Source organism: Pleurodeles waltl, chromosome 7, assembly GCF_031143425.1.
Source record: "Pleurodeles waltl isolate 20211129_DDA chromosome 7, aPleWal1.hap1.20221129, whole genome shotgun sequence".
NCBI classification, from domain to species: Eukaryota; Metazoa; Chordata; class Amphibia; order Caudata; family Salamandridae; genus Pleurodeles; species Pleurodeles waltl.
In genome coordinates this window covers 1,412,387,951-1,412,409,463 of record NC_090446.1, presented here as the reverse complement: position 1 = coordinate 1,412,409,463, position 21,513 = coordinate 1,412,387,951, and positions in this window count along the sequence as shown.

The following is a 21,513-nucleotide window of genomic DNA, read 5'->3' as shown; positions in this document are numbered from 1 at the left end:
CAGTTGCTGCCACCCCTCAGATGGGTTTCTGCCCTTCTGCTGCTTGAACAGCTAAAACCCAGGAAAGCAGAACAAAGGATTTCTTCTGGGCGAGGGAGGCAACACCCTCTCCCTTTGGAAATAGGTGTTACATGGCTTGGGAGGGGTAGCCTCCCCAAGCCACTGGTATGCTTTGAAGGGCACATTTGGTGCCCTCCTTGCATAAACCAGTCTGCACCAATTCAGGGACCTCCGATCCCTGCTCTGGGGAGAAACTGGACAATGGAAGGGGGGTGACCACTCCTCTGTCCATCACCACCCCAGGGTTGGTGGCCAGAACTCCTCCAGATGGCCCCTTGATTCTACCATCTTGAATACAAAGTGGGCAGAGGCCTCTGGGAGCATCTGAGCAGCCAGGTCAGGCAGGTGATGTCATGATAGGTGGTCACTTGGCTAGGTGACCAATCTCCCTTCCAGGACTTTTTAGGGTCTCCCTCTTGGGTGGGTCCTCAGATTTGATGTGCAAGACTCCAGCAGGAATCCTCTGCAACATTTACTTTGACTTCTGGCCACTGGAACCACAACTGGACTCCACAGGAGCCTTCAATCTGCAGCAGCAGCAACGACTTCGTCCTGCAACATTGTTTCTCTGGCTCCTTCCAGCAACTGCAACATTTCACCAGCTGTGCATCCTGTGAGGGCGGCAAGTCTTCAGTCTGCACAAGAAGCAAGAAGGAATCTCCCTTGGAGTAAAGGAGACACTTCTCTGCATCTGCATCGGCAGGCACGGTCTGCAACGACGACCAGCTGCGTGGATCTCCTCTCATCCTGAGTTGCCTGGATCGTGCATCACAGGTGGTGGTCTGGAGTGGTCCCCTTGGTCCTCTCTGCCAGCTATCCAACTTTGGTGAAGGCAGAATCTTGCATTCCCACACAGGACAGTACCCCCCTTGCACTGCATCTCTTGCAGTTACCAAGGCTTGTTGGCATCTCCTCCAATCTTCAGGCTCCATGTAGCCCCACTCCCCAGCATTCTTTCCTGCAACACACAGCCCTCTGTGTGCTTCTCCTGTGGTGTGGGACCTCTCTTCAGGTGTGCTGCATGGGCCTCTCTGCGACTCCTGGGCTCCTTGCCAGTGGGTCTTCTGTGGGGGCTGACTCTTCTTCTCTGGACTCTCTACACTGCTGAGGGTTGCCTGGGATTCCCTCCGTGGGTTGAGTCCCCCCTCCAACCTTTCTGGTCCCCGGCAGCCCCACTTTTCCACCAGTCACATCATTTGCCTTTGCCAAGGCTTGTTAGTGGTTTTTCTACACCACAGACAGACAGACTGTAATCCTTCATCCGGCATGGGACGTTGACTGCATCACCCTTCATCTGCTCCATTGCTGCATTCCTGACAGTCTTCATCTCACCATCGACCAACTCCTGCATCCACAGATGGATGGGTAGTGGTTCCTTCCACCACTGGACACTCTAATGTGAACTGGACCTTTTCCAGATCTTACTCTTCCAGGATCCACCTTTGGTTTCTTGCAGTCTTGTCTGGGTCTTGAAATATCCTTCTCTGAAGTCGTTTGGATAGAAGCAGTAACTTACCTCTTTCCTCCTGGTGGGCACACTAGTAGTTACCTTTGGGATTTCCTACTACCTTCAGCTCCCTTCTATCGATTCCATTTCCTTGGGTGGGTACCCGACCTTCGCATTCCACTTTTTTAGTATATGGTTTGGTCTCCCCCTAGCCCTTCAATATTGCCTATTGCTTTTCACTGTTTTCTTTTGATTTTTATGCCAATTTTTTATTGCAATTGTACATACAATGTTGTGTTTACTTACCTCCTATTGGAGAGTTATCTGTCTAGTAATTTAGTATTTATGTCACTAAAATAAAGTACTTTTATTTTTGTAACACTGTGTAGTTCTGTCATGTGTGTGCGTGCTGTGTGACTACAATGGTATTGCATGAGTTTTGCATGTCTCCTAGATGAGCCTCATATACAGCTACCTGTAGAGAGCCTGGCTTCTAGACACTGCCTACACTTCACTAATAAGGGGATATATGGACCTGGTATAGAGTGATAATACCATAGGTACTCACCACACACCAGGCCAGCTTCCTACAAAGAAGGCATAATCTATGATGTGTAATGTAGTTATCTCCATGTTGCAGCATGATCTCATGCCAGGCTGGTAGCTGTGCAGGAGATAGTTTGCATTGATGTGATTTTGGAGGTGACAATAGATTTGTTTTCAATGATACTACTGATGACTGGTAGGTGAGCAAACTTACAGGGTTGCATGATATTTTTCAAAGTAGGACATGTGTACTTATGTTTTACATGACCTGGCAGTGAAAATCCCCCAATGTCCTTTCACTGCTTTTCACTGCAGAATGGTACTCTCCCATAGACTAACACCATGTTATATTATTACATTTATTAATTGATAACTTCAGTTTGGGAACAGCTGGACAAATACTTATTTCTCTCATTTGAATTGTTATTTAAAATCCTCTATAATTGTAAATTCATATTTTACATTAGTAATTTGAAAACGTCTCATTTACAAAGTTGGCGTTTTCCTCGTAGACCAAATGTTTTTTTCTGGCAGTGTCCAAGGTTAGATGACTGTGAATGGCCCTCCTGTGGTGTGATGTGTATTCCTTCCAGACAGGGGGCAAAAGGGCTTTGGGGGTGGGAAAGGGCGTCCCCGCCCTGAGCAGGATGGCCTAGGGGGTTGTACCCAGGCATTCCTGAGCTTCAAAGGGTAGCCTGGGGTTCTGTACGCAGCCCCTTCTAGACTGCCAAAGATGTTTGCCTTGTCACGGGCAAATTCAGCCCACTCCTCTCACTAGACAGATTGAAGCAAACACCATGGAAAAGGGAAAAACTGATGAGAACCAGTTTAGAGGTAGACAAATGGAGTGTTCCTCACCCACAGGCTGGGATTGGGTATACAAGTTGCATCCTCAGAACCACTCATTACTAAGTCAAGTCAAGTTAATTTTGTGTCTACCTAACAAATCGAGGCCATCCAACAGAAATAAGTTACACAATACTTTGCGATTTAAAATAATTCCACATATAAAAATATGAAAATACATATGAATACAAATACCATTGTTAAAATCAAACAAAACATAAAATTTAGTCAGCATACAAGAGTCAATAGGAAAATCCTACTAAAAGGAGAAAGTGCAAGTGCATAAGTACATTGATAAATTTCAAGGACTTAACTACAAAACGACTAATTTATTATGACATCCCGCCAAGCGTCTGGTACATGGAAAAATATGTCGTTCAGTGCCTGCCGTGGTTCCCTCCCGTACACATGATACAGTGAGTATTGCCACTTTATTGCACCAGCCCATGTCATTTCTGGCTAAAAAAGACATAGAACGGACAAAATGCAGGTTTAAGATGCTTCACATAATGGCCCATACCATTTATGACCAACAGTACTGATGCCTGGCCTTGGACACCCCATGTATAAATGTTTCAGCATGAAGTACTACCGCCCCTGAGGTCCCACCCTGATATACATGTAAACATAGGACTGGAAAAAGAACTTCAATTCCACAACCCTCTTCCGTGCCTCTCAGGGTTGGTTCTGTGTTAGAAATTGGGTCTCTAGTTGGCAGAGATATGCAAGCTATCCAATTAGGGACTACAATCCTAGTCAGGATAAGTCACAACACAGCCTAAAGTATACCGTGCCCACCCTCGGGTAGCTTGGCACAGAGCAGGCAGGCTTAACTTGGAAGGCAATGTGTAAAGTATCTGTGCAATAACTCATACAGTAGCACAGTGAAAACACCACAAAAAGTTATTCACACCAGGTTAGGAAAATAGATAATATTTATCTGAATAAAATTAGACCAAAGTGACAAAAATCCTATATGCTCAAACCAAGATATCACCTGTTAAAGGTTTAGATGAGTCTCAATCTTTAAGAATCAGTGGTTGTATCATTTTAACACACAGTACCTGGGGTGGGTCAAAAATCTTGATGCAGAGGGGCTGCAGAGAAGGAGATGCGTTTAAAAGTCAATCAATGCACCAATTTTTCTGGCCCGGCAAAGGCGATGTGCCGTTTCTTTCTACAGTGCGAGGCGATTTGTTGGTTTCCAGGAGTGTAGCAATGGTTCCTCAATGTGATGCAGGGATATTTTGATGCCCGGCGACTTTGCATGGAAAAACTAGAACGTGTTGAGTAGTGGCAACAGGCTTTTTGGTGAATTCATTGATAGCCCTGAGACCTCAGAACAGGAAGCAAGCTCAATCCAAGAGCTTGGAGAGCACTTGAGGGGGAAGCAGAGGGCAGAGTCCTTCCAGGAGAGTCAGCAGGCAGCAGTGCATCAAGCAGGCCAGCAGTCCTTCCAGCAAGGCAGTCAAGATGAGTCCTTTGGGGAGCCAGGAAGTCCCTCTGACAGAGTCCAGATGTAGGTCCAAAAGTGGTTGATTTGGTGGGGTCACGGACCCAGAACATATACCTAAATTGCCTTTGAAGAGACGGAAACGTCATAGAATGGTTCAGAAGTGCACAAGTTTCCCTTTCAATCCTGTCTTCCAGGAACCGTGTGGGAGTTATCAGTCCTTTTTGTGAGGGCAGGCCACTGGCCTTGGAAGTGTAAGAGATAGCCACTTCACCCTTCCTGCCCAGGGAGACCCATCAGTATGCACATGAATGCAGATGCAGCTGAGTGTCTTCTGTTTATGGCTGTCTGAGTGGAATGTGCAAAGGGAGCTGTCAACCAGCACAGACCAGACATAGATTGGAGACAGGCTGTAAGGCACAGATGGCAGTAAGTGCAGAGAAATGCCTACTTTCCGAAAGTGTCATTTCTTAAAACGTAATGTACAATCAAACTTTATCAGTAAGTAGGATTTCTCACTACCGTTCCTACCACATCAAATACGACAAGTCTATTCACTTCAGGTCAGAAGTTTCCACTTAAAGCATATAAAGGAATCTCTAGTGCTGGCCTATGAGAGGAGCAGGCTTCACAGTAGTATCAGGACATGTAAAACCTATAAGTACATGTCCTGCCTTTTACTTACATAGTACCCTGCCCTGTGGGTTACCTAGGGCCTACCTTAAGGGTGACATTTATGTTATAAAATGGAAATTTAAGGCTTGGTAAGTAAGTCTAAGTGCCAAGTCAAAGTTACAGTGAAACTGCACACACGCCTGGCAACAGCAGGCGTGAGACATGGTTAAGGGGCTACTTATGTGTGTGGTACAGTCAGTGCTGCAAGTCCACTAATGGCATTTAATTTACAGGCCCTGGGCACATCTAGTGCATTTTACTAGGGACTTATAAGTAAATTAAATATGCCAATTGGGTATGAGCTAATGTTACCATGTTTTAGGGAGAGAGTACATGGATGTTAGCACTGGTTCACAGTGGTAAAGTGCCTAGAGTCCTAAAGCCAACACAATCAAGGTCAGAAATAGAGGAGGAGGAAGGCAAAAGGTTTGGGGAGACCCTTTAGAGATGGCCATTTTCCAACACTCTGCACCTGTTTACTACACTCCTGTGGAGAATTAGAAGAAGGACTCCCCAGCTGTCAGAAGCCTGAAGGAAGACTGTGCCTGCTTGCCTTGAATACAGGACCCCAGAAATGACTCCAGGTGTCAGTTGGCTGACCCTCTTTTTAAGGTTCATGGTCACAAAACAATTTCCACACAACTTCCCAACTGACTAGTACCAAGTGGACCTGCCTGAGCCTCTTCTGGGGTGAGAATGTTCCTCCAAAAGGTACCACTTCATTTCCTGGACTCTTGGCTGGTGTTGGAGTGCACCCCTCCAAACCCAAAGCAGCGCGAACTGGACCCCAGATGAAAAAACATAGGTTCTGGGACCTCTTCATTGACAAGAACAATCTCCAGACCCCTAGTGAATGTGAGTGGACTTCACCGCGGCATCTCCCAACAGTTCTTTGAGGCAACGCTGACTGGATCGACATCGCAAAGCTCCAAAGAGACCTTAGACTTCAGAAAAATCCCATCAGTGTGCCCCTCTCCCAATCCATCTTGCAGCCAGGCCGCTGATGACCTCATCAATGACTGCTTCTCATGGCAAAACTGGACTAAGTTAGAAGGTAAAATTTACATCGGGCTGAACCCAGTCCCTGTATTTGACTCGTCCTACATCATAGTTGACTTGAACTTTTGACTTTTACAGTCCAGCATGACCAGACAATCGTGATTGGCAATTTGTACTTCTTGGTGCTATTTTTACTTAAAAGTTTAAAAATTCATATCTCTACTTATTGGATTGCTGTTGTCTTGCTGTCATTTCTTTTTTTAAATGTTCTCTATTTGTTTTTATTTTTCTTGTGTTGTGTTTTCACTTCATTCGGCCTGGGTGCTGCGTAAACACTTTAGTCATTGTCCCTAAATGAATACTAGGTTTAGTTAGTGACTTTTGTGGTTCATTCGGACAAGGGCTGTGATTTTTCTGTGAGTGAGGCCCTCATCCCTCTCTACTAATAAAAACATTTCCTACAGAAGCCAACTGAGATGGAGCAGAGATTGGAACAAGCGGCCAGGTTTCACCGAGTGGTGGGATTTACCTAGGGACTTTCTATCAAAAACAGAAGTTCAAAGTCTTCAGCAGGGCAAGGTAGCAGGCCTTAGGTGAGTAGTGCTTCACAAGATTGACTAGCCATTGGATGAAAGCGATGTCAAGTCACTGCTTTTTTGTTGGAAAAGCTGTGAGTGAGAAAAAAATAGAATTTTGTGCCCAGGAAAGGTCTGATACTTTTGGTATCTTCATCCAGTCAAGATTTCTCCGTTCACCCTTTTTTTTTTAGCTTGGATTCCACCAGTGAGGCAAGGCTACAGGATCTAGCCAAAGAGGGCTCCACAACGCTAGATACTATCTCCTAAAGGTTCTGCTGAATTGTCTTTAGTGCTTTTAAAAACTCGGAATCTTCCATCCAGCAGCAACACAACTTGGTTGGATTTGTCCTGGTCCGCTGGAGATTTTTTAAGCTAAAAAGTTTCTAAGTCCCAGGTTTTCTGGAGTGGTAGAGAAAGCCCACACAGTTCCAAGCAAGGGTTTCAAGACCTCAGGAACAGCACTTGAGGGTCAGGACTCACTCCAGCAGAAGCCACTTTCAGGGTCTTAGGCAGGTCCAAGTAGAACTAGTCAGCTGTAAATCTTCTGGAAAGTTGTCTTATAGCTTGGGGTATCCTTGTAGCTGTAACAGGAGATCAACCCTAAGGTCCTTTGAGTCCACGTATTAGTTTTTTTGCCCCAGTTATAAGCAGAAACAGATTCAGTCCTTCTGGGCTCTTCTCAGGCCTCATATATCAGGTTCAGTCCTTTTCCTATTTTCCTCAGGCCCATTAGTGTTCAGAAGAGGGTCTTGGTGATACCACATGTATTCTTGCCACCAGCTCCTGGGTGGGAGTGAGTCCTGGCTTGTCCATAAGCAAATGAGGTGAAAGTTCCTAGGAATTACTCTACCCACTTGTGCACCATTTCTTGAGTGCCCTACTGCAAACAATCCCACAGTGCCCCTCTCTGAAACCCTTGACCCTTTGTGCAAAGCCTGTGTGCCCAACTCAGAAGTGTGGGCAGGGAAATGAGCAACCCCTCCTCTGTGATCACTTTAAAACTGTTCTGGGGGCAGTTTCCTTGATCCCTATAGGATTCGGTGCCTGCCTAAGTAGGGGGAACAAAATTAGAGGCCTTTCCATGTGCCTGTGACAAGGATGGCCGAATGGTTATCCTGTCAGAGGAACAAAAAACACCTGCCCATACCGAGACCTTTGTCTGTTATGTGAGTAGCTTTCACTCCTCATTCAGGGCTTGAAGACACAGGGGCCTGCAGCTGCAGGGTAATGCAAATTCGCCTCTAGATGCTATCGGCAGGGAAAAGGTTACTTTCCTTTCCTTTTCCCTAATATTTATTAAAGATCTAACTTCACCAGTAAATTGGGCTTTTAATAAATGTTACAAAGATTCCACAAATTACATTTCTAGCTGTTTTCTTCCCAAATATAACATGATTGCATTTAATAGTGCTTCTTAGTGATTCTCTATGGAACACCAGCATTATAACAGTCTAAACAGCTTTTCGGTGCTCACTCTAAGTACATGTTTAACATGAACTTTATACTTTTAAATACCTGTATCCTGCCCTATGCGCTCTAAGGCCTAGTGTAGGGTGATTTATTAATATTTAAAAGGAAGGTTTAGGCAGGTCAAAAGGGTTTAATTTGACATGTGGAATTGCAGTTTCACAACTGCTGCAGCCTAGCTATAGTAGTAGTTCTGTAGCAATGTTGTACTGCCACTGTAATGGATGCCAGAATAGGTGCTGCAGGCCACTAGTGGCAGTTAACTTACATAGGTAAGGATACATGGGATTCATAGATAATTTAAGTATGCCAATTAGAAGTATACCAAGTAATCGGGTTGTAAAAACAAAATACAAATAAGTAGTGTGACACAAGTTTTGCCCGTTCCTCTTTAAGCTCCCACATGACACTTCCTGCCCATTTATCTCACTCTTGCACAGTCTTTTTTTCTTTCCAGCTTTCTCCCTTTGTGACTGTTTTTTTGCCTTTCTCTTCTCATTCTTCACCCTTACTTGTTTTTCTCTCTTTTGCTCTGGATCAAAGTCTATTGAGGAAAAGTAAGAGCTGGGCCCCAAAATTGAGTGCTGGTAGGCCCAAACTGCAACCAAATGAAGCACTGAGTCCCTCATTACAACTCTGGTGGTAAATCCCACTTTCCGCCATGCAGAAGACCGCCAACATACTGCTGCGGCCGTGGAATTCCGCTACAGGTATTACGACCCACAGCTCGGAATCTGCCACAATACAGACACCCACACAAGTCCGCCACACCAAAGGTCAGTGATAAACTGGTTATACCAAAACCGTCACGCCAACAGGAAAACGCCCACACTATCATGACCCACGAATCAACGCAGCGGTCTTTCAACCGTGGTATTCCATTGGCGGTACACACCGCCGCGCTCAAAATACACACACACTTACAAAACACAACCACATTGGACAATTCGAAATACACACACCTGATACACATACACACACCGCTCCCACACACCCAATCCAATACCCACATCAATCCCCACATCACCCACAAACCCTTACTACCAAAGTTCTGAAAGAAGGCCAGATAGAGACACTACCTAAAACAATACCAGCATCCACAGACGCACAACACCATCACTTACACAACATCCACGCACCTCAAACATCACACACCAACACATCCCCTCACACATCACAACAGACACCACCTCACACATCACTCACACCACATCATGGCCCCTCAAAGACACCCCAGGTTCTCTGAGGAGGAGCTCAGGGTCATGGTGTACGAAATTGTCCGGGTAGAGCTACAGCTATTCAGATCACAGGTGCAGCAGACATCCATTGCAAGAAAGATGGAGCTATGGCGCAGAATTGTCGACAGGATTAATGCAGTGGGATAGCATCCAAGAGCACGGGATGGCATCAGGAAGAGGTGGAACGACCTATGGGGGAAGATGCGTTCTGTGGTATCCAGATACCAGATTGCTGTACAGAGGACTGGCGGTGGACCCCTACCTCCTCCCCCACAACTAACAACATGGGAGGAGCAAGTCTTGGCAATTATGCATCCTGAGGGCCTTGCAGGAGGAGCAGGAGGACTGGACTCTGGTAAGTCATATCTTTACTATCTAATCCCCGACACCCCACCTGCATGCCATCACATCCCGCCACCCTTACCCTCACACCCATCACCGCAATAACCCACAGATACCCCACTAACACAACCCACACATCCCAACATCAAGCCCTGCATGTAACACCAGTGCATGGACACCCATCACCAAAGCATGTCCAGTACAGAGACTTACTCATGCCCCAAAATCACCAATCACACAAGGGCCACGCCAATAATGCAAGCACAGGAGTGGAGGGTCACTCATCCATTGCACAAGATGCCACACACAGATACAATAACTATACATTTACACCCCAACAGGACCCCTACCCAACGTCACCGGACAGGAGGTGCCAGACATATCCAGTCCCCCCACAGAAGAGACCCACAGTGATGACTGCCGCTCTGCACGCCTGGATCAAGATGAACAGCCCGGCCCATCAGGGACCTCGGGACAGTCGGTTCCCCTGACACAGTCACAAACCACCACTGAACCTCTCCCCTCAGGAAACACCACCACAGCACCCACCCAGCGGGCCCATCCCTCTGTCCCCAGGACACGTCAATCAGGAGTGTGTCCACCACTACAGGGAACCCAGGCAACTTCACTAACACAGGAGGATCAGGGACCTGGGGGCAGTGGGCACACGGTTCAGGGGACAGAGGCACAGGATAACAGGGAAGCTGGGAGGACTGCTGTGCGACAGGGGGAGGACAGGCCCAGGGATCCCACTCTCCACGAGGCACTCTCAAAAATCATGGGAGCTTACCACCATTGCCAGGAGACCATGGGCACAGTACTGGCCAAGTTTCAGGAGACCCATCGGCTGCAGGAGGAACAGTTCCTGGGGATCAGGGAGGACTTGAAGTCCATCAACACCACCCTGGTCACCATTGCAGGAGTGCTGGCAGACCTTCTCAACACCAGGAGGGCCACAGTGGCACACCAACGGGCCCATGACACTAGCCTGGACGATGAACAGCCCTCCACCTCCACCAGCGCTAGTGGACAGGAGGCACCGCCACAGGAACAACAAGACACCAGCACCCCACACCCTGCAGATGGAGAACCACCCCACAATGGTCTCTGCGATCCAGGAACAAGACAGAGAACATTGCCAAGACCCCTGCCAGGAAATAAGAACCCCCTGAATGTCACCCTTCTGTCCCACTATGTCACCCTGTCCATACCTCCACCATCACCCAAGCCCATTTTACAACCCCCTCCACTTATTTGCACAGGAATAAACACACTTCAATCACAAAACAATCTGTGCTTTCACAAATGTGTAATTGCAATATCTATGGAATATAGCAATGTCAATGTACTTGTTCACATACTAGTGTAACACAGCTGTAGGCCAGGAGTAAACATAGCAGAGGGCACAAAGTGGGACCCAGATCTGTGAAATGGAAAGCCAAAGTGTCAAGTCAGTGGCCATATACTGAATGAATAATACAGACTTATGCTAGCTCCAACAGTAGTATGAGATGTGGGAAGCAGTTACATATTCTTACCTGTGTCTCACTGGAAATATTGCATGATGATGTTGTTTCGGTTGTCGATATCCTCTTCTTCTGCCTCCTATTCTTCACTGTCCACAGGCTTCACAGATGCCACAAGACCACCAACTGGCCCATCCTCCTTCAGAAAAGGCACCTGACGTAGCAAAGCCAGGTTGTGCAGCATACAGCAGGCCACGATGATCTGGCACACCTTCTTCGGTGAGTAGTATAGGGAACCACCTGTCATATGGAGGCACCAGAATCTGGCCTTTAGGAGGCGGAAGGTGCATTCGATTATCCTCCTAGTTCACCCATGTGCCTCATTGCAGCGTTCCTCTGCCGTTGTCTTGGGATTCCTCACTGGGGTAAGTAGCCATGACAGGTTGGGGTAACCAGAGTCACCTGCAAATGTCGAGGGACAACTGTAGACACACACTAACCCTTAGGGACAACCCCATACCCTGACACCTATGTCAACTGTATTGGGACCTTGGCCTCACCTATTAGCCACACACGGTGCCTCAAAAGTTGCCCCATCACATAAGAGATGCTGCTACTTCTCAAAATGTAAGCGTCATGCACAGAGCCAGGATACTTGGCATTGACATGGGAGATGTACTGGTCTGCCAAACACACCATCTGCACATTCACCGAATGGTAGTTCTTCCGGTTTCTGTACACCTGTTCATTCCTGCGGGGGGGTACAAATGCCACATGTGTACCATCAATGGCACCAATTATGTTGGGGATATGTCCCAGGGCATAGAAGTCACCTTTCACTGTGGGCAAATCCTCCACCTGAGGGAAAATGATGTAGCTGCGCATGTGTTTCAGCAGGGCAGACAACACTCTGGACAACACGTTAGAGAACATTGGCTGGGACATCCCTGATGCCATGGCCACTGTTGTTTGAAAGGATGCACTGGCCAGCAAATGGAGTACAGACAGGACCTGCACTAGAGTGGGTATCCCTGAGGGATGGCAGATAGCCGACATCAGGTCTGGCTCCAACTGGGCACACAGTTCCAGGATTGTTGCACGATCAAGTCTGTATGTGATTATGATGTGTCTCTCTTCCATTGTCGACAGGTCCCCCAGGGGTCTGTACACCGGAGGATGCCACCATCTCATCACCTCCCCCAGCAGACGTGCCCTATGGAGTAGAATAACGAGCAGAGAGTCATCCAACACTGAGGTACCACAATGTGTTATTTGCAGAAACTTTATTAGTCCGCAATGTGCCGGTATCTGTCTGTATTGCCGGCCTAGATAGGTGTGACGCAGTTTTTATCCATCCCATATGGCCCCTTGAAATGGCGGCTGCCTGACCTGTTAAGTGGGACAAGGGGAAATGAGGTAAAAGCGCTGGCGTTGTACACCGCCGCAGCGCAATTAAGCATTGGTTAACATTGGGCCCTATGGGTCCCAGGAGCCAATGATGATGTAGGCCGGCGGTGATGGTACGCACTGCCGCGGACGTGACCGCCATTTTCTGTCTGTTCACTCAATTGATACCTGACCTTCAACAAGAGAGGACCTACATTGCAAGTGCTGCTGTGACCTGTGTCTGGAAATGACGATGGCTACAGTGTCTGGGGAAAGGGCCCCTGCCTTCACTTCGGAGGAGTTGGAGAAACTAGTGGATGGGGTCCTCCCCCAGTACACGCAACTGTACGGTCCTCCAGACAAACAGGTGAGTACACTGTGAGCAAGCTGCATGGGCAATGCCTGCTTTGAGTGGTGTGGATGGAAGATACGTGGGGGGGCTGAGGCCTGCATGTGCGCATGGTGATTGTATGTGCGTCAGGGCATGGGTGGGAACTGGTGGGCTATGACTATGACGGTCCGGTGGGTGAGTAATTCCCTTTCCCTCTGTACCAATTCATCCAGGTCAGCGCCCACCAGAAGAAGGGTATTTGGCGTGCCATCGCCAAGGAAGTCCGGACCTTCGGGGTCTACCAGAGACGGAGTACCCACTGCCGTAAAAGATGGGAGGACCTGCACCGCTGGAGCAAGAAGACGGCGGAGGCCCAGCTGGGTATGGCCTCCCAACGTGGAAGGGGTGCCCGTCACACCATGACCCCCCTGATGTCCTGTATCCTGGCGGTGGCATATCCGGAGTTGGATGGGCACTTGAGGGCATCACAGCAGCCACAGGGGGTGAGTACAGTCTCATTCAGCTGACTCTGCGCGCATAACAAGGTGTCTGGGTGGGGGAGGTGGGCAGTGAGTTCCCCTAGGCCTGGGCGAAGTTGATAGGCAAGGTCTCTTCTGAGGCAGGCTATGTGGCACCCCAACCCCACTAGTGGTAATAGCTATCTACACCTAGTCAGGCTCCTGTGACTTCCAGGTGTGCAGCAATTGGGCTTAGGCCTCGTACCCCATGGTCAGGTGAAGTTTCTAGGAACTGTTAGTTCATGGCGTAGTGCAGAGGGCTGCTCCATGTGTGTGGTGTCTGCCAACGGTAGTGGTGTTGCATGCACTAAACATGTTTTTTTTCTGTCTCCCCCCCCTTTTTGTGGTCTCCCTGTTCTTGTGTGCAACAGCATCATCAGGCGGAGGAGCATTGGCACCGGAGCAGGAGGGAGCTGCAACCCACTTGGCCCTGGAGGATGAAGCAACGGAGTCTGAAGCCACCAGTGGGACGGAGGGCGAGGGGAGCTCCACGACAGGGACAGGAGCATACACCAGTGACAGCTACTCCTCCTCTGATGGGAGCTCCCTTGTGGTGGCGGGCACCTCTGTGCCCATCGCATCAACAAGTACAGCCGCCACCCCCCCTACCAGCACCGCCCTCCCAGCAGCCCCTCAGCGCATGACCTGTGCCTGCTCAACCAGGAGGGTGGGCATCTCCTTCGCCCCAGGCACCTCAGGCCCTGCCCCAGTCAGCCCTGCTGCCATCAGTGAGGAGGCTATTGACCTCCTGAGATCCCTCACTGTTGGGCAATCTACCATTTTGAATGCCATCCAGGGTGTTGATAGGCATTTGCAACAAACAAATGCATACCTGGAGGGCATTCATTCTGGGCAGCAGGCCCAACAGAGAGCATTTCAGAATCTGGCCTCAGCACTGATGGCAGCCATTGTCCCTGTGTCCAGCCTCCCCCTCCAACTTCCTCCACCCAGACCCATCCCCCTGTACCTCAGCCTATCCCAAGCACACCATCAGACCAGCATGCACACACATCAACACACAAGAGTGGCTCAGGCAAACATAAGTACCACACATCCCACAGGCACTCACACAAGCACCATCCCCATGCAGACACAGCAACATCCACTGCTTCCACTGTCCCCCTCCTCCACGCCCTGCCCCTCCCTCCCTGTCTCGTCTCCACTCACACCTGCATGCACTACATCCTCAGCTACTACCTCCATCACCAGCACGCCCATCACCACACACCACTCACGTGCAATCACCACCCCCACTATCATTCACACATCCCCTGTGTCCTCTCCCAGTGTGTCTGTGAGCCCTCCTCCCAAAGTACACAAACGCCGGCACACACCCACCCAACAGCCATCCACCTCACAACAGTCTCCGGCCCATGCACCTTCACCCAAATTCAGCAGATGTACACCTCCTACAACCACTACCTCTTCCTCCACTCCCAAACCCCCTCCATCTTCCCATCCCAGTGTGTCTAAAAAACTTTTCCTGGCAAACTTTGACCTCTTCCCTTCATCTCCCCCGTCCTTCCCCTAGGGCCAGGCTTTCCAGGTCCCAGCCTAGCACCACAGCCACCAAATCCCCAGGCACAGTGGTGCCAGCAACTGCGGGGTCATCGAGTGCGCCACCCATCAGGGCTGCCATTGTGCCACGTAGTGAGGTCAAGGACATTCCTCCACCTGCCAAGGTGAAAAAGGTGCCCACATCCCGGAGGGAGAAGCCGAAACTACCAGCCACCAAGGGCTCAGCAAAATTAAAAGGGGATAGTGGCAAGACAACTGCGGCACCATCAAAGGTGGGGCAGGGCAAAAAGCAGAAGAGCAGGTCAGGCGAGGGCATGGTGGCACCAACGGAGGGACCAGTATCACAACTTCTGTCCACGACCACACCAACCTGTACGACGGCGAACACCGCTAGCTGCCCCGCCACCACAACTGCCACTTGCACCGCCACCGGCTGTCTACAGCCTCAGCGACAGTCCCCAGCCTCTTCCCCAGTGGGCAGCCGTCCGAGGCTGTAGGAGATATCCTGCTGTGTCCCTCAGCAGGTGCTGACCCATGCACCGCCACCAGCACCGCCGCCACAGACACCGCAGCAAGCACCACCACCGGCCCCACGACGTACTCGGACAGTGTCACCACTGCTGACATGTCTACCATCCCCAGTGGTCAGTCGTCCAAGGCTGGAGGAGAGTTCCTGGATCCTGGGCAGCTTCCATGAGGCATGACTTCCATCACTGTTTGCACCTGCAGGAGGAAGGCAAAGCTGCAGCAGTGTGGGGTATATCTCTGCCTTCATGGCGTATCATGCTATCTGTACCTTGCCAATCTCGTGGCACACACACCCAGGTGAGGGAATTGTACTGGCCACACTGCACGTGGAGCACTCTGGGCAAAAAAAACCCTCCAGAACCAGTGAAGAGATACATCCACTACCTCAGTCCTTGGCAGAATGAAGCACTCTGGGCACAAAGCCCCCTCCAGAACCAGTGGAGATAGACATCCACTACCTCAGTCCTTGGCAGGATGAAGCACTCTGGGGACAAAGCCCCCTCCAGAACCAGTGGAGATTGACATCCACTACCTCAGTCCTTGGCAGGATGAAGCACTCTGGGCACAAAGCCCCCTCCAGAACCAGTGGAGATTGACTTCCACTACCTGAGTCCTTGGCAGGATGAAGCACTCTGGGCACAAAGCCCGCTCCAGAACCAGTGGAGAGATACATCCACTACCTCAGTCCTTGGCAGGATGAAGCACTCTGGGCACAAAGCTCCAAGGGAGCAAGGGACCCACGTCTGGGCATACCCTTCCCACTTAGGGCAACTTTAGCAAAACAAAAGGATGATGGAGGGAGTGCTGTAACTGGGGGTGAGTGTTTGCATTGTTCAGCACTCCGTCCATCATCCTTTTGTGTTGCTAAAGTTACCCTAAGTGGGAAGGGTATGCCCAGACGTGGGTCCCGTGCTCACTGTGCCACTGGATTCAAGCTAGTCTGGCTGATGAAGGGTGATACCCAGAAACTGGTCCCATGTTGCTTGTTTCTGGTCCATGGAGGACCTGGCTTGGCAGTTCGGGCTGGCCTGTTCCCTTGAGGAACAGGGTGAAGACTGATTTGCTTATAGCTGGGTCCAAACTGGGGCAGCATGGTGAGCAAAAGAACGATGGATTAAACCCAGATCTGTGACTGGGGGTGAGTGTTTGCATTGTTCAGCACTCCGTCCATCATCGTTTTGTGTTGCTATAGTTGCCCTAAGTGGGAAGGGTATGCCCAGACGTGGGTCCCGTGCTCAGTGTCACTGGATTCAAGCTAGCCTGGCTGTTGAAGGGTGATACCCAGAAACCGTTCCCAGGTTGCATGTTTTTGGTCCATGGAGGACCCGGCTTGGCAGTTCGGGCTGGCCTGTTCCCTTGGGGAACAGGGTCAAGACTGATTTGCTTATAGCTGGGTCCAAACTGGGGTGGCATGGTGAGCAAAAGAACAATGGATTAAACCCAGATCTGTGACTGGGGGTGAGTGTTTGCACTGTTCAGCACTCCGTCCATCATCCTTTTGTGTTGCAACATATTCATACACTGTACATCAAATCACAATTTTGAAACAGCACCTTAAATGTGCCCCATTCAAATGGTGTTCTGTTAAACAATTCTAAGCCCATTTTGCAATTCGGTGACAATTTACTGAATCGCAAAATGTTTTTAGTACATAACAAAACGGCATTTCTGCGGAAGCAGATGCTGTGATTTTGCAAATTGCAGGCTTTGCGACTGCAAAATGGCTCTACGTGTCCTAAAAGAATGTATATATATATATATATATATATATATATATATATATATACACACACACACACACACTGGGTCAGAACATAAGCCCACTTCTTTACAGCCTAGCACCCATCAGCCCCACATAGCAATCTAGAAGCCTTTATAGAATGTCAGTCTCTGCATCACAATAAAAATACCTTTACCTCCAAACCATGTTTTAAAGTCTATTTTAATACATTTCAGTATGAGAACTCATTTCCCAGGTCGTAGCACGAGGTAACCCATTCTTTTGTGTTATACCTTAGAGTTTTTGGCTTCTATGAAACAACATTGTATATTATGAGATTTATAGCTATGATGACACTTGAAGTAGGCACTTAAAAACTGCACTGTTTTGTGCTGAAGGTAAGAACTGACTAAGGGAGTCAGAATGCTTTGTGCCATTCAACGGCCATGGCACTTTGTTAAAGGTCATCTATTTAGATGTCACTTGTTTCTTGATTAACAAATGATGCGTTTGAACTTTAGTATGTTTCACAACCAAACACTATTGTTTGAAAAAAAGCACCTCACCTCTGTCTCTGCGTTGTAGCATGATACAGTCAGTGCCCTAAAGCACTCATGGCAGCCACACAGGGACATTTTTGGTAACAAAGCCACGCTTCAAAGCAAAGCCCATGAGTGGGGGTGAAAATAGTAAAGCACACCTTACTAATCAGCTGGAAACTCTTTAATAGCTGTATAATTATCCTTCGTTATACAAAATGCATTTTTAAAAGTACAAGTGATAGTTTGCACGAAAACGTGGGTGGCTCACGGCACAAAGCGAAGAATTTTGGTGGGCTTTGTCAAGGAAATTCAAATACAGATCTACAGGTCTAGTTAACACAGAAAATGCCTAATTAGGCATAGGTGGCATTAAAAAACATTCTAGCATTGGCATTAAGAATTTTTCAATTCTATTAAGGACACTGAGGCGAGGATTATGCTTCTCTTTCTTTACCTTTATTTTCTCAGCAGCCAAATAGAAACAAGTAAACAAAAACACTACAAATCCCATGAATTAATGGTATCAGCTGACCAACCATAGAGACCCTCACTCTATACAATATTCTAACGACATTAACAACTCCTCTTTCTTTGCACGAGGAAAAACAGAATAGTCTCATTAGCAATGTCATAATAACCATCCAGAGAAAATAAAAATCCAAGTCCTTGAACAAGGGACTCCTGCACAGAACTTTGAGGAATTCTGCAACTCCACACCAGCCAGAAGGCGAACCTCTAGAGGAAACCCAGAAACTGAGCTTTGCACAGCCCTTGCCACGGGGAAAGCTCACTTGTCATCATTCCTTTAAAAAGAGACCAAAAACAGAGCTATAACAGATGCATTAATTCCAAGAAAAAACTATTTAAAAATTTAACAGTCCTCAGAAGGAAAGGAGCACTCAAATACTCAGAAAAACAGTCATGCAATGTAATAGCAATTAAAACATGATATATATCTCAGTCAGATAAATAATTAACCAAACTGAGGGTGGGATAGTCCTCGCCTCTGTGTCCTTAATAGAACTGAAAATGTTTTGACGCAATTGCTAGAAATGTTTTTATTCTGTGTCAGGACTGGAGGTTCAGACTATGCTTGTTTGAAAGATAATCCACCACAACAGATGCAATATTGACAATAGGTTTACAATGAAAAGCCTTGAAAGTCAGCTGGAAGACCAATCAGCAGCTCTCAGAATGTCCTACAAGTGCGAACCTAAAGCAAAGGACTCAGACTCCTGCAAAATTCCTGGCAGACTTCATCTTTCCTGAAATTCTCCACACCGCAAGAGACAGGCTCTCTAACAAGATCAAGGGATGTGGTAGGCCCACTGGGTCCAGAAGAATATTCCCCTGATGTGGAATCAATATCTGGGAAGCACAACACATTTCCAGAACAACTTGGAACCAGGCCTGCACTCTCCACAGAGTAGTCACGAGAATTAGATCAACCCCTTGCTGACAGCTTGAGCCAAAACCATAGGGGATCATCATAAAGGCAGGAATGGCATTACTCTAGAAGGGGGACCAATCTTGAAGAAACGCATCGGTCTCCAAGGCTTCTGGATCCGGATGCCAACTGAAAAACGTATTCAATTCACATTTTAGACAGGACACATAGAGATCAATGTCGAGAGGACTCCAACGAGATTGCAAGACCCAGAATACTTTTGGATGGAGTTTCCAATTGCTGTAATTCAGCAGAAGAAGCAATTGCCAATCTGCTGCTGAATTGTCTCGACCGTCAGGTACTCCTCGACCACCGAGATCCAGTGTTGGAGGCAGCAGTGCCAAAAATCCTTGGCTACCTTCGCCAGACTTTGTCCTGCCTCACTTCGGAGCTGTTGTCTATTCACAGGAGTCTGCAACAGTCTGTCTTGACTGGTAGTAGGCTCTGAATTGCAAAGGATCCCAGCAGCAACTCCATACAATTGATGTGGGGAGCTTGCTCTCCCTGGGACCAGCGACTCCCTGTGGACACAGGGCCGCAACAAGCTCCCCATCCCCAACAACTGTCTTCAGACTCAATCACGATGTCTGAGGAGGTCCCGAAAACTGCCCTGCTGCTCCAGGGATCTATATGCTCCAGCCACCATTGCATCTCCATCCAAACTTCCCCCAAAAGGAGGACTTGCTTGGAATAAGAGAGCCCCTTCTGAAGATGTGAGATCTTTAGTCCATGGAGGGCTCTGCAATGAAGGAGACCTGGGAATTTGCTTGGATCAATGAGGACAAAAGAACCACCACTCGGTCAATCGCCCTCAAGGATACAGTCTGCTTCCACAACATCGATCTTAATTCACTCATGATTGTGTGAACCATGGGAGGGGACAAGATTAGCTGAGCCAGGAGAGAGTCTACCTGGAAACCTAGGAACCCTATCAGCTGAGAAGGCGTCAAGATCGACTTTTGATCGTTGATAATTAAGCCCTGTTCCTGATAGAGGGAAATTGTCCACTCCAGATGGGACAAAACCCGAAGATGGCACTGAGCTATAATTATGCTGTCATCAAGATAAATAATTAGTTGCACGCCTCTGGTGCGAAGGAATTCCGCTACCAGGCGTGCTACTTTTTTGTAGCACCAGGGTGCCTAAGACAGACCAAAAGGAAGGACTTTGTATTCGAAGCATCGTCCTTTCCAAAGAAACTGGAGGAAATGCCGATGAGGGGGAAAAATAGGAATGGCCAGATGCGCATCCTTTAGGTCTGTTCGAACCATCCAGTCTCCCTTCTGTAAGAGGTCTTGCAACAAATGGATCCCCTCCATTTTGAAATTACAATAGATGATCCTGCTGTTGAATTCCTTCAGATTCAAGATCAGACGGGAACCACCCCCTTTCTTGCCTACTAAGAAAATCGACTGAGGAAGCCTATAAATGAGGAGAGGATTCTCTCATACCTCACACAGTGGATCAACAACTGCGCCAACACCCTCGCCCCTCTCAAGACCTTTACAACCAACCACACCAACAAGAAAGCTGCCTGGTTCACCAAGGACCTCCGTATCTCCAAGCACACCTGTCAGAAGCTGGAGAAGAAATGGCTCCACGACCGAACACCAGACAACCACACAGCCCTCAAGAGTGCCACCCGCAGACATCACCAACTCATCAGGACTGCCAAGAAGACCGCCTTCAAGGACCGCCTAGACAACAACGCACACAACACAAAAGAGCTCTTCAGCATCGTGAAAGAACTCTCCAACCCCAGCTCCATCACCAACGACATCCCTCCATCTCAAGACCTGTGCGACTCCCTGGCCACCTTCTTCCACCGCAAGATCACCGACATCCACGACAGCTTCAACCCCGACCCCCCCCTCACCCACCACCTCACTCACCACCCCTGCGACTACCACTCGCACCAGTCACCTGACCGTCTGGTCCAGCGTCAGCGACGAAGACACCATCAAAACCATGAACTCCATCCACTCCGGATCCCCATCGGACCCCTGCCCTCACCACGTCTTCAACAAAGCCAGCGCAGCCATCACGCCCCACCTCCGGAAAACAATCAACTGTTCCTTTGAGACAGCAACCTTCCCAGAAAGCTGGAAGCACGCCGAGATCAACGCCCTTCTGAAGAAGCCCAAGGCGGACCCCAAGGACCTCAAGAACTTCCGTCCCATCTCCCTGCTCCCTTTCCCGGCAAAAGTGACTGAGAAGATTGTCAACAAACAGCTGACCCGCTACCTCGAAGTCAACAACATCCTGGACCCTTCCCAATCTGGTTTTCGCAGTAACCACAGCACCGAGACCGCCCTCATCGCTGCTACTGACGACATCCGGACCCTGATGGACAAAGGAGAAACAGCTGCCCTCATCCTCCTGGACCTATCAGCAGCCTTTGACACG